Consider the following 12,256-nt stretch of genomic DNA (forward strand, 5'->3'; position numbering starts at 1 on the left):
CAATGCTTAAATAAAACATGAACTACTAAGGCCTGAAGCACAAGCGGTTCTGTTTTATTTTGTCAGTATTTTTTTCAGATAGATAACTTTACATTTTCAATCTAAAACTATTACAAACCTCAAAATAATGTCCAGTAAAAAGTTGATGAGGTTTCAGTGTTAGGGATCTGGCTGAGAACCTTAATGGATTTATTATCATTTTGTCCTGTGTAATCTCAAGGGAATGGGAGAGTGAAAGAAGTACTCAACCTCAAGGATAATAATAACATATAGAATTTGAAACATTTCATGTAACTTTCTTACCCCTGAAAAAATATCAATGCAGAAGTCACTATTAGCCAAAAATTACCAATACGGTGAAACAAAGTTCCTTCTTGCTAAAGTGACTTAGAATATGTCAGGATTTGGGGACTTCAACAGCTGAGTCAAGGGAGAGAATTATTTCAGGAGTGGGTGGGTCAGCTTTTGTGGCCTGCATCTTGCGGGAGGTCAGACTAGATGATCATAATGGTCCCTTCTGATCTTAAGTTCTATGATTCTATGTAAAGCACTCAGATATCATGGTAAGGTGCACAGTATAGATTAGGGAGAAAATTCCAGTGGTCACAGGACAATAAGATGAATCCAAATTATACTTCAGTTACAGGAAGGAAAAAGAAGTCACCTACAACATGTCTCATGCAAAATTTGCCATTGTCACTTGTCATATAATATGCTCATCAGTGTAAATTGCTTATTTTAGGGAAATTACAGTATATCAAACATTAGTGAAAATGATTCTGGTTCAAAAGTAATTTTTCTCTTCTAATTTTTTAAATAATTCTAAAACAGATCCTTAAAACAAGCAGAATATTTGGATTACAATGATAGTGTTTAAATAACAAAGTTTCAGAGTTTGTAATTCTACAGAGGATTTTTTTTATTACTCTTTGTTTAATAAAATAATATCCTGCATTCTGGGGGTAAATCCAATTTTTGAAATCCTGATTTAGGCAGGTAGTTCCAATAAAGTCAGTATGATGATGCTAGTGATAGGGACTATCTACAAGTGTCTATAGGATGGAACCTCTGGATATTTTAGTTTGCCCAGGAAACTAAATTGTCAGATTCTTTCCTCTTGCTTTAAGGCTTCTATCAGTTACATGCTACTGCTGTGAATTGTCAAGAGCCCACAGGCTCTGTCCTCTCTTAAATAATGGATCAGCATTCTGGTTCCTTTCCTATTAACCTGCTTGCTGTTTCATAAAACTCTGTAGCTGTGTATTCAAGCAAGTTACTACTTGCTCAGGCTTTTAATGTCTGGTTGATTTAGGTAACATTCCAGTAGATATGGCTTGCTGTATTTTGAAGAATAAGTTTTGTCTACATGGTTCTAAAAGAAGTGCAAATAATTACTCAGTTGTGTGGAAAAGATTTTTCCAGCACTAGGTACAAATTAGATTGTCTGTCTTCTAGATGAAATCAGCATAATTTCAAACACACAGATATTAGACTGAAATACTCCCATAGAGTATAGTTACTAGTGAGTCCATCTCTTAACATCGCTTTTTGTGGTCAGACTGAGAGCCACAAAAATCTGTTGTTAAATGTGTTTTTCACCATCTTGACCTTTATATTTAGGAAAGGAAAAATTAACTCTAATTTCTCTCTGCTTGGTAAAGCTAATGTGTTCATGATCTAGAACACCAGGGTCCAATTTCAGCCGGAAGGCCCAATCTATTATTTCAGAAAGGTGAAGGGGTTAAAAATAATACTGTAGGGCAGAGAATTGATTGTCTCCCTTTCCTTGCATTGCACTGCAAGTCCATTACTTGGGATTATCCTGTTTGTTGGTTCTCAGTCTCTCCTCTTTCTACCCTCTCCTGGGCTATCCTTATGTGGTAGTTTGGAGGAAGGGAGACATCCTTATTAAACTTTCCTTCAGACTCAGGCAGATCCAGTTGATCTCCATCCTGTTTTGCAGGGGCTCCCACAGCCTAGTAAGGGAGCAGGCTATAGTGCAAGCAGAGCTACTGTTCTCCCTTTCCTGTAAAGCAGCAGGCAGCCAGAGCAGCTACAATAGGTAAGGGATAGGAGCTGATAATGCACTTCTGGCTCACACCCGAGCTGCTCATATGGCTGCAGGGAAGATGAGAGACAGGAAGATACTGTCTGTCCTCTACCTCCTCCCTATAGTGATTAAGCTGATACAAATATTTCATTTTTAAAGTCACAGCTCAGGGAACATATTTTCAATTCATAATCAACTACAAATTTACTTCTTAACACAGTTGCCCTCAGCAGCCACATTTTGTTGCCTCAAGGACTGCAAGTGGTGGTTCAACAGCACTGCACTAGGCTCTTTCCCATAACCCAGGGGGTTCTCAGACTTTTGTACTGGTGACCCCTTTCACACAGCAAGCCTCTGAGTGCAACCCCGCCCTTACACATTAAAAACACTTTTTTACATATTTAACACCATTAGAAATGCTGGAGGCAAAGCAGGGTGTGGGGTGCAGGCTGGCAGCTCATGACCCCCATGTAATAACCTCATGACCCCCTGAGGGGTCCTGACCCCCAGTTTGAGAACCTCTGCCATAACCAATCTGCACTTACAATCCTGATTGGCTGACATGACCGGAGACACTTGTGTGATTGTTGTCAGGGAAATCAGCTAAGATCCATATAGCATGAGGGAGCAGAAAATGTGTATTAACACAGGATGAGATATTTATTAGAGATGACAAATCTATGGAAGTCCATGGAGAAGTGAAAAAACTGTTCCCTGTGAATGTTTTGAATGACAGTCAAAACACACCATATAATCAAGACAAAATATTAATCTGATATAAGAATGACACCTTTTGTCATGGTAACAAAGAATCAATACAGTTGCCCAGCTTTTAGCTTGCAGCTGAGGAGCACTTAGTACAGCTGAGACGAGAGCTCTGCAAATATAACTTTGAGCCTGAGGCTGCTCTGGGCTGGGCCTGTCAACAGCACAAGTTAGGGGGTTGTTATAACAGCCAGGGATTTCCAGGGCATAGGAATGTCTCAATCTTAATCCTTTTTCCAAATTTCAAACCCAGCATTGGCTGTAAGGTGGAGTAGTGGTTTAGGAGCTTCTGTGGCAAATCCATGACAATCCCCTACATATGGGGAATTCTTGTGCAAGACTACTTCTCTGATATAAGAAATACAGAATCACCCTCTGAGTTTGTGGAATCATTTTCGTAGTTAAATAATCTAAATCAAGTTCTGTATCTGTATGAAAATATATCTGTAAGCAAAACACATTCCATGTCCTGACTAAAGACTGTAAACAAATGTACAAGAAAATCAGTCTGATAGCAAATGACGTCGAATACTTGAACAGAGCCAGCACCATTACAGTGAGGGAAATTAACCAAACCTAAATATCACTGAATATTCTCTCCCACCACGGACAGTTCCTCCAGGATAGTGGAACATGTTAAAAACCAAAAGATAAGTTATATATGCAGGAACAAAATGTTACCATCCTGCTCAATATACATGATTGGGAAACCAGAAAAGAACTGTATATATTAGGATAACAAATGATAGCAATACAAGGACTAGATCTGAACAAGGACATTAAGTGAAGATGAACATAAATATATCTTGAAAATTAAATATACAAACTTAAAATTCAGCACATTATGTTGCAGATTCCTTCTTTAACTTTGGACTGCTAGTTAATGTTTAGATTCTGAGGCCCAAAGGGATCATCAGATCATCTAGTCTCTCCCGTATAACACAGTCCATAGAATTTCACCTAGTTATCCTTTATTGAGCCCAGTTCCTTGTGTTTGACTAAAGCATGTCTTCCAGAACGGCATCCAGTCTTGCTTTGAAGCTATCGAGAGATGGAGAATCCATCACTTCCCTAGCAGTCTGTTCCAACGGTTAATCATCCTTACAATTAAAATGTTTGCCTTATTTTTAATTTGTCAGGCTTTAACTTCTGGTGATTGTTTTTTGTTGTATCTTTCTCTGCTAGATTAGAGAGCCCTTTTAGCGGCTGGTATTTTCTCCCAATGAAGGTACTTAGACACTGGGATCAAATCACCTCTTGATATTCTTTTTGATAATCTAAACATTGAGCTCTCTAAGTTTCTCACTATAAGACATTTTTTTCCCAGCCCCTGAGTGATTGTTGTGGCTCTTTGCTGCACCATCTCTAATTTTTATAATAACTAGACATAGTATTCAATTTTTGGTTTCACCACTGATGTATACAGACGTAAAATAACCTCTGTACTTCTACTCACTTTTCCCCTCTTTATACATGATGCCACCTCAGACTTTTGCCAATCTGCAGGAACTGAACTTGTAGTCTTATGATGTTCCAGTGAGGAAAGAGCCAAGCAGAAAAACTCCTCAGCTTCCATGTTCCTTCTCTCCAATTCAAGCTTGTGTACATCAATCTGAAAGTCTCTCTTATAGGAGATCCTGAACTTGTCAGTTTTTCCATCCTACATGGTCCTTCGACGGCGGGTACTTGTCTGTTCCCAAAGCAGCTGTTATACAATCTTGGCAACTGCATGTTTTGTAACATTGCTGAATTCTCAACTATCCTATGTGACCCAGATGATACAGATGCAGATGATACTAAACTACTCAAGATAGTTAAGACCAAAGCAGATTGTGAAGAACTTCAAAAAGATCTCACAAAACTAAGTGATTGGGCAACAAAATGGCAAATGAAATCTAATGTGGATAAATGTAAAGTAATGCACATTGGAAAAAATAACCCCAACTATACATACAATATGATGGGGGCTAATTTAGCTACAATGAGTCAGGAAAAAGATCTTGGAGTCATCGTGGATAGTTCTCTGAAGATGTCCACGCACTGTGCAGAGGCGGTCAAAAAAGCAAACAGGATGTTCGGAATCATTAAAAAGGGGATAGAGAATAAGACTGAGAATATATGATTGCCCTTATATAAATCTATGGTACGCCCACATCTTCAATACTGTGTACAGATGTGGTCTCCTCACCTCAAAAAAGATATTCTAGCACTAGAAAAGGTTCAGAAAAGTGCAACTAAAATGATTAGGGGTTTGGAGAGGGTTCCATATGAGGAAAGATTAAAGAGGCTAGGTCTCTTCAGCTTGGAAAAGAGGAGACTAAGGGGGGGGATATGATAGAGGTATATAAAATCATGAGTGATGTTGAGAAAGTGGATAAGAAAAAAAGTTATTTACTTATTCCCATAATACAAGAACTAGGGGTCACCAAATGAAATTAATAGGCAGCAGGTTTAAAACAAATAAAAGGAAGTTCTTCACGCAGCGCACAGTCAACTTGTGGAACTCCTTACCTGAGGAGGTTGTGAAGGCTAGGACTATAACAGTGTTTAAAAGAGAACTAGATAAATTCATGGTGGTGAAGTCCATAAATGGCTATTAGCCAGGATGGGTAAAGAATTGTGTCCTTAGCCTCTGTTCGTCAGAGGATGGAGATGGATGAGAGATCACTTGATCATTGCCTGTTAGGTTCACTCCTTCTGGGGCACCTGGCATTGGCCACTTTGGTAGACAGATACTGGGCTAGATGGACCTTTGGTCTGACCCAGTACGGCAGTTCTTATGTTCTTATGTTACCCACAGCAGTTGTGCACATGCTCAGTCATTGTGCACATGCTCAGTCATTATTCCCTCTCACCTTTTCTCCTGCCTGTCTGTTATGTCTCTTGTGCCCTCCTTCCTCCAGCACAGCACTCCACCATCTCTGTGCATCTAGAGCAGAGAGAATACATATGCACCAGCAGTAGACAATTTACTACACTCTGGGTATAAGTGGCACACACCCCCTCCCCCGAGTCTGGCACCAGAGGCAGCTGCCTCAGTTTGCCTCATGGTAAGGCCAACCCTGCACACATGCTGTGTTTAAGAAATGGAGATGTGCCATCTTTGTAGCTCAGTAATCAGAGTTGCTTAAGGTAAGTAATTGTCTTACTACTAATTTAATTTGACAGTAAAGCTGATACTGAATATGTTTTGTATCCGTGTCTGATGACAAATTAAAAACAATCGTGTATGGGTAAATATTACAGCATTAGCTCTCAAAAGGAATACTATCATGCAAACCTGATTTCATTTTTCAGTACTGTAGATGCAACATTAATTTTTAACAATTCCCTTCTCTGTTGCTGGAATATGATCATGTTTCCTCAGCAGTGAATGATAATAGTTCATACATTTGTATAGAGCCTTGCATCCTGAGGGAATCTAAAGTGTTTTACAAACTATATACACAAAGCACTACTGAAATGATCCAACCTCTAGGGTGAGATTCTTTCACCAAAAGTCTATTTTGCTCAGGAATGTTACTTAGAGATCTATTGTGAGTGCCATAGAGGTATTAAAGAGTGTAACCAGAGATGTTCTAAAAAATGCCCTCGGTTAAAAAGAGATTAATCTTACCCAGCACACACCATTATTATAGCATGTAGAAAAATTATTTACAAAGATAATCCATAGAGATGAGATGAATTAAATTAATACAGCAAAAATACAATTCAGTGGATGAACTTTGAGGTCTATAATTATAGAAAAATAATTACAAGTTTAGTGGTTAGATCAGGGAACTGTGAGTTGGGACTCTTGGGTTCTTTTCTTGGCTCTGCTTGTATGACTATGGAGTCACAGTCTCTGTGTTATGCCAGTTTCCTCATTTGTAAAATTAATATCAAGCCACCTACCTCCCAGGCGCTTTGAGTCTTAATTAATAAATGTTTGTAAAGTACTTTCAGATCTCCAGGTACAAGATGTTACAGAGCTGCAGAGCATTATTATTGTTACTTTAGCTTAGTTTCACACTGCTGAATGTCACACTGCTGAATGGTGTATGGATGTTTTTTCTCTGATAATAATCCGTGCATAGGTGTATCAATCCAAGGATCTTAAACACTTTACAGACATTAATTAATGAAACCATGCAAGGTAGGGAAGTATTGTTGTCCCCACATTTTTTAGAGGAACTAGGAGGCTAAGTAACTTGCTCAAGATCACACATGAAGTCATGATACAGTAGGCAATTGACAGATATCCTGACTTCCAGTCCTGTGCTTTAATCACAGGATCATCCTTTTCTGAAGTGCATTTCATTAAAGAAATGTTGAGTTCTGGCTCAGCTGGTAGCTCAGAAAGTTGTCATTCTGGCTACCAATGTCTGGGAGCAAGCTCATGACTTTTATAATGCAGGCCAAGAGAGCCTTGAGGGAGAGGACAGAGACTTTATCACACTTGACTACATCCCAGCAGCCTGTTTAAGTAATGACAATGCCAGCAGTTTGCAGTTTAGTTGTAGCTGTGTCAGTCCCAGGATATTAGACGAGGTGAGTTTAGGTAATGTCAGAAGTGACTCTTATATGCTCTCCGGGCTGTGGCGACTGTTTTGCACCCATCCGATTAAAAGGAAAGAAAACAAATATTTTAAGGGTAAAAAAATAAATGCCCTATGTCTCTGACTGATTTCATACCTGGACTCAGAAAGGTACATGTCATCTGTGACAGTGGAACAGTGAATGAAGGGCAGGTAATGCTTGGATACTTAACCCTTCACTGTAAAGATTAAGGAATAATGCAGGAAGGTAAAATGCCTTAACTTATCAAATGAGCACATTTTTATTCTCCATGTTTTTCAGTTCAGGTACTTCTACCCCCATTTGACTCCAAACAGATCTGGAACTCTCTTTGTCTCTTCAGGAGTTTGGCAGGTTTTGTACCTGATCAACCCCTTTGCTTCAAGGGGGGGGGGGCGCAAGGTTAACCCCACCTCCCTGCATCTATGTCAGTTTTACTAATTCCCCAGTAGTTAGGGCTGTATGGCCCAATGGCCTGAGTCCCTCTAAATCCACTTCCCCTAGTAGGATAGTGCGGTCTAGTGGCCGGAGTCCCTATCATGCGCTCCTAAAGCAGCAGGACTCAATGGCCAGAGTGTCTTTAAATTCTCTTCCCCTCAGGGGATAGCATGGCCCAGCAGCCAGAGTCCATCTATCTCCTCTGGGGTGAGAGAGGGGTCAGTGAACTATGTCATCACAAAGGGGGGGTTAGAGACCCCCTGGTAGGGGACCCCAGGGTCCACCTGCCTTCACCAGGCTCTGATCCAGCGATGGCATGGTCCGCCACGGGTCAGCGAGGAATCTTACCACAACACGCTGCCCTCAGAGTGGTGGTAGATACCACTCCCTTCCCTTACCTTCCCTGGGTCACTTCCTACCAGTTCTCCAAAGGTAGCAGTCCCTGTGGTACCAGGCTCTTCAGCACCTGGTGCTCCCTGGGGTTCTAACAGCTGCCAGTCTCTGGGCCTGCCTCCTGGCTCCTCAGCTCCCTCCTGTAAAGTTGCAACTGGGCTGGAGCTTCTGCTGGGCATCCCCCTTCACCAGCCTTGGCTGACCAGTTCTGCAGGCTTTTATGCTTGACTCCTGGTTGGAGCATGCCCAGCAGAGCCTCAGGGGCATGGCTTTCTCTGCCAGCAGGGAAGGGTTAACTCTCTCAGTCACAGTGCAGGGTCAGCCTGCCAAACACAAGGAGGCTGATACAGCCAAAGTAGGTTCTGAGCATTTTTCTTCATTTACCACTCACCCTGAATTTCTAAGTGTGAATCAAAGCACCTCCAATAAACTTTCATTTGCTGCTGTGGCCCAGAATTCAGCACCAAAGAGCAAAAATGAAAACTGGACATCTTCATGGACTTTGAAAAACAGCTGCTCTGATAATGTAAAATATCCTTAAAAAGTTATGAGACTAATCAACAGTCAATAGGTATAGAAAGTGTGTATCATGGCCAACCGGAGCCTGAAGATTGTGTTTTGTATTCTTTGGATAACAGTGTTTGTTCTTAGTGGAGATCCCACCTGCAAATAAGACTATAAATAGAGCTGAAAGGGGAAGGAGAAAGAAGATGGCATCTTTGCCAAGGAACCTGGTGGCTGTGAAAGCTGCAGTCGTCTGGTTTAGAAGAGCTTGGCATGTACATGACAAACCTGCATTAATAAAGGCACAGGAGCTTCAGGTTCCAATTATCCATGTTTTCTAGTGGAGCTTCCATAAAGAAAATGGGCAAAATTATACATTGGCAGCCATATTTTACAACCTGAAGAACAGCTAGGGTTGTGAAAATGGCCCTCAAAGGAACATGAACTGGAATTTTGCCTTTATTTGCCTTTTTATAATGAATAAGCCTTTTTTATGTCACCTTCCACCAGTGATATTTGGTCTTTCTATTGTTGTGTTTATTTTTATTTTCAAATCACTATTTTGAAGTAGGAAAGGAAGCTTTAGACTAAAAACTTGTAAAATCGTTGTGGCTGCAAATCAACCATCCTTTCATTATCTACTGATTTGTGTATAAATCACTATTGCCCTCTAGTGGATGGAATGTCAGATTTATTTGTATGTGCCTGCATTCCCTTCCATGTTCTGAGCTAGTAGAACTGATTTTCCTAGGTCACAGGTTTGGGAGATGAAAGTTCAATTTTCATTCCTGTTGCACATGCTGGTGACTGGTGTATATTTGTGCCTACAAGTTGTTGCACTTGACTCAGCACAATGTGCCTAAGTATTACTGATCATATTGTATGCAAGAGCACCTTCTGTTCTAAAACTATTGAAGTAGCTAAGCAATAGTTCCTTGCTTCTTTGGTTTGACACAACTTTGTTATGTGAAGGTTGAATATATACATTTATAAACATATGCCCTACACAGTCCTCTTTTTTTTTTTTTTTTTTAAAGAAAGTGGAAGAAAACTGTTTCTCATGTCAAAGAGCAAAATGGAGGGTAAATAGTAACAGATAAAAATATACAGGGATATAACTACATACTGGAATTATTACATAATGTGGTTAAAAGGGAGTTCACCATGGAGCCTGAATATGTGAGCATGCAAGGAATTGTATTAAAGATAGCCAAACAAGAGCTTGTTAATTTGTTGTTGTTCCTCTTTGATTTAGATTGGATTGACTGGGCAGCTCGTCAGAAAATCCCGGGACTTTGTGCTTCCTAATGCCTGGAGAACTTTTTTGGGAATGGTAGGGAATGTTCCAGGGAACACTGCTGTACAGAATAAGAACCTGATCTTGTTTCCATTGATGTAAATGGTAAATTCCTAGATTTCAACAGGAGCAGGATTATATCCTAGATCTAACTTTAGATCCACTGTGTGATTAACAATTTTTTTCTAATGGTCCCATAATACTCTGAGTAAAAATGAATTTTTTAGTAGGATACTCTCTGATTTGGTGAAGAATTGAATATATATATATGCTTTTAAGGAATTAGACACTATGGTAAAAATATCAGTTTGTGCTGACAGCTCCAACACCAGTCATCTCTCTCCCTGCCTCCATTTTGGTCAGATCAGTGCTTTATGAAGTCTACTTCACTAAGACAAGTGTACCTAAGTTTCTTAGGGTACGTCCAGACTATCCGCCGAATCGGTCCCCGAACGCGCTCCCGTCGACTCCGGAACTCCACCGGAGCGAGTGGCGGTAGCGGAGTCGACGGGGGAGCCGCAGACGTCGATCCCGAGTGGTGAGGACGGGAGGTAAGTCGGGATAAGATACTTCAACTTCAGCTACGGTATTGCCGTAGCTGAAGTTGCGTATCTTACCTCGACACTGCCCCCCAGTGTGGACCAGGCCTTAGAAAGCTCGCCTGGATAAATCTGGCGTATTGGCTATTGACTATTTCCAGACAAGCCAAGAGAATCAGTCAGACCTGTATACATATTTATAGTTATACATATTCCAAGGCACAGCTTTCAACATGACACCTACAGTATTACCATGCTCTAACAGTGTGATGTACTTAGCCAACAACATGTCTATTCTGTCCAGAAATTTCCTATTACTAAAGCCATTTAGGAATTTTAGCTAGTCTTTCAAAGGAAGTGTTGGATTCTCTAGAGTTATATAATATTAACCTAGACAAGGCAATGGACATATTGTATTGGCAGCAGGATAGTCTGGACAATGTAATGGCTTTCTTCCATCTCTCAATCTTATATAATACTATACTTTAGTATCCTACTGTATATACACTTTGGCTATAAACTGCTGAATGTAATTTTTTATTGTTTTCTAAATGTGACACCCCTATAACAGAACACTTGATGTTATATTCACAAAACATGGTAGCACGTTTCTTTCCAATTATGGAAAGCAGATAAGAGAAGGGAAATTTGTATCCCAGAATAGATTCCCTTCTTGTAATTCCTGATTAGCCATATATTTCAGAATTACTTTATTCTGTCCTTCCTCTCTGCCCTCAGTTTTTATGCAAAACCTTGCATTAGTACATGGGTTATGACTGTTATGAATTTGTGTTAACAATGAGGTAGGCCCATTGACACCCAATTGTTATACTTTCTATTTGCATAATTGCTTTTTAATTTTTAAAGCACTCTGACAACATCCATTAACTTATCCTCACAATACCCTTGTGTGTGTAGTTCCATTTTAGAAATGGTGAGACTGAAGCCTAAAGATTAAATGAACTACCCAAGGTCACACAGTCAGCCAAGCACCTTAGTCCCAGATAGGTGATCAAGCCACTATATGACATCTCAGTGACTGCAGTTCACGCTGAAAGAAAAGTCAGGGGACACTAAAAATCCCAGGTAAACAAGGACTGAACTATGAAATAGTTTGCCAGTTGGAACCTCTTTCAAGAATAGTTACATGACCTCTCTGGTCACTCAGTAACAGACTTAAAGGTGGCAATTTTGCAGCAGAAAAGCTTCAAAAACAGACTCCAATGAGAAACTGCTGAACTTGAATGTAATGGGCTAGTTTTGTCTCTTAATTAGCCTCAGAGTTGGTAGGGCAACTCCCACCTTTTCATGTTCTCTGTATGTGTATACATATCTCCTTACTATATGTTCCATTCTATGCAGCCAATGAAGTGGGCTGTAGCCCACGAAAGCTTATGCTCAAATAAATTTGGTAGTCTCTAAGGTGCCAAAAGTACTCCTGTTCTTTTTACATGGAAACAGGACATTATGTAATTTCCATATATTACTGGAAATGACTTATTTCAGAGCAATTGGCTTTAGTAGCATCATCTCTCACTTACTTGAAAGCTTAAAACAAATAGTTCCTAAAAAGTAGGTCTTAGGCAATCCTAAATTCACATACCTGTTGATAGTATTGTCTATCACAGTGTTTCTATTTCAAAGGCATGATTCTTGGACAGAATTTTCTATAAAGTTGTGAATGACTACAAGAAAGACAGCAACAGTCCTTAC

This window comes from Mauremys reevesii, linkage group 16 (assembly GCF_016161935.1).
Source record: "Mauremys reevesii isolate NIE-2019 linkage group 16, ASM1616193v1, whole genome shotgun sequence".
NCBI classification, from domain to species: domain Eukaryota; kingdom Metazoa; phylum Chordata; order Testudines; family Geoemydidae; genus Mauremys; species Mauremys reevesii.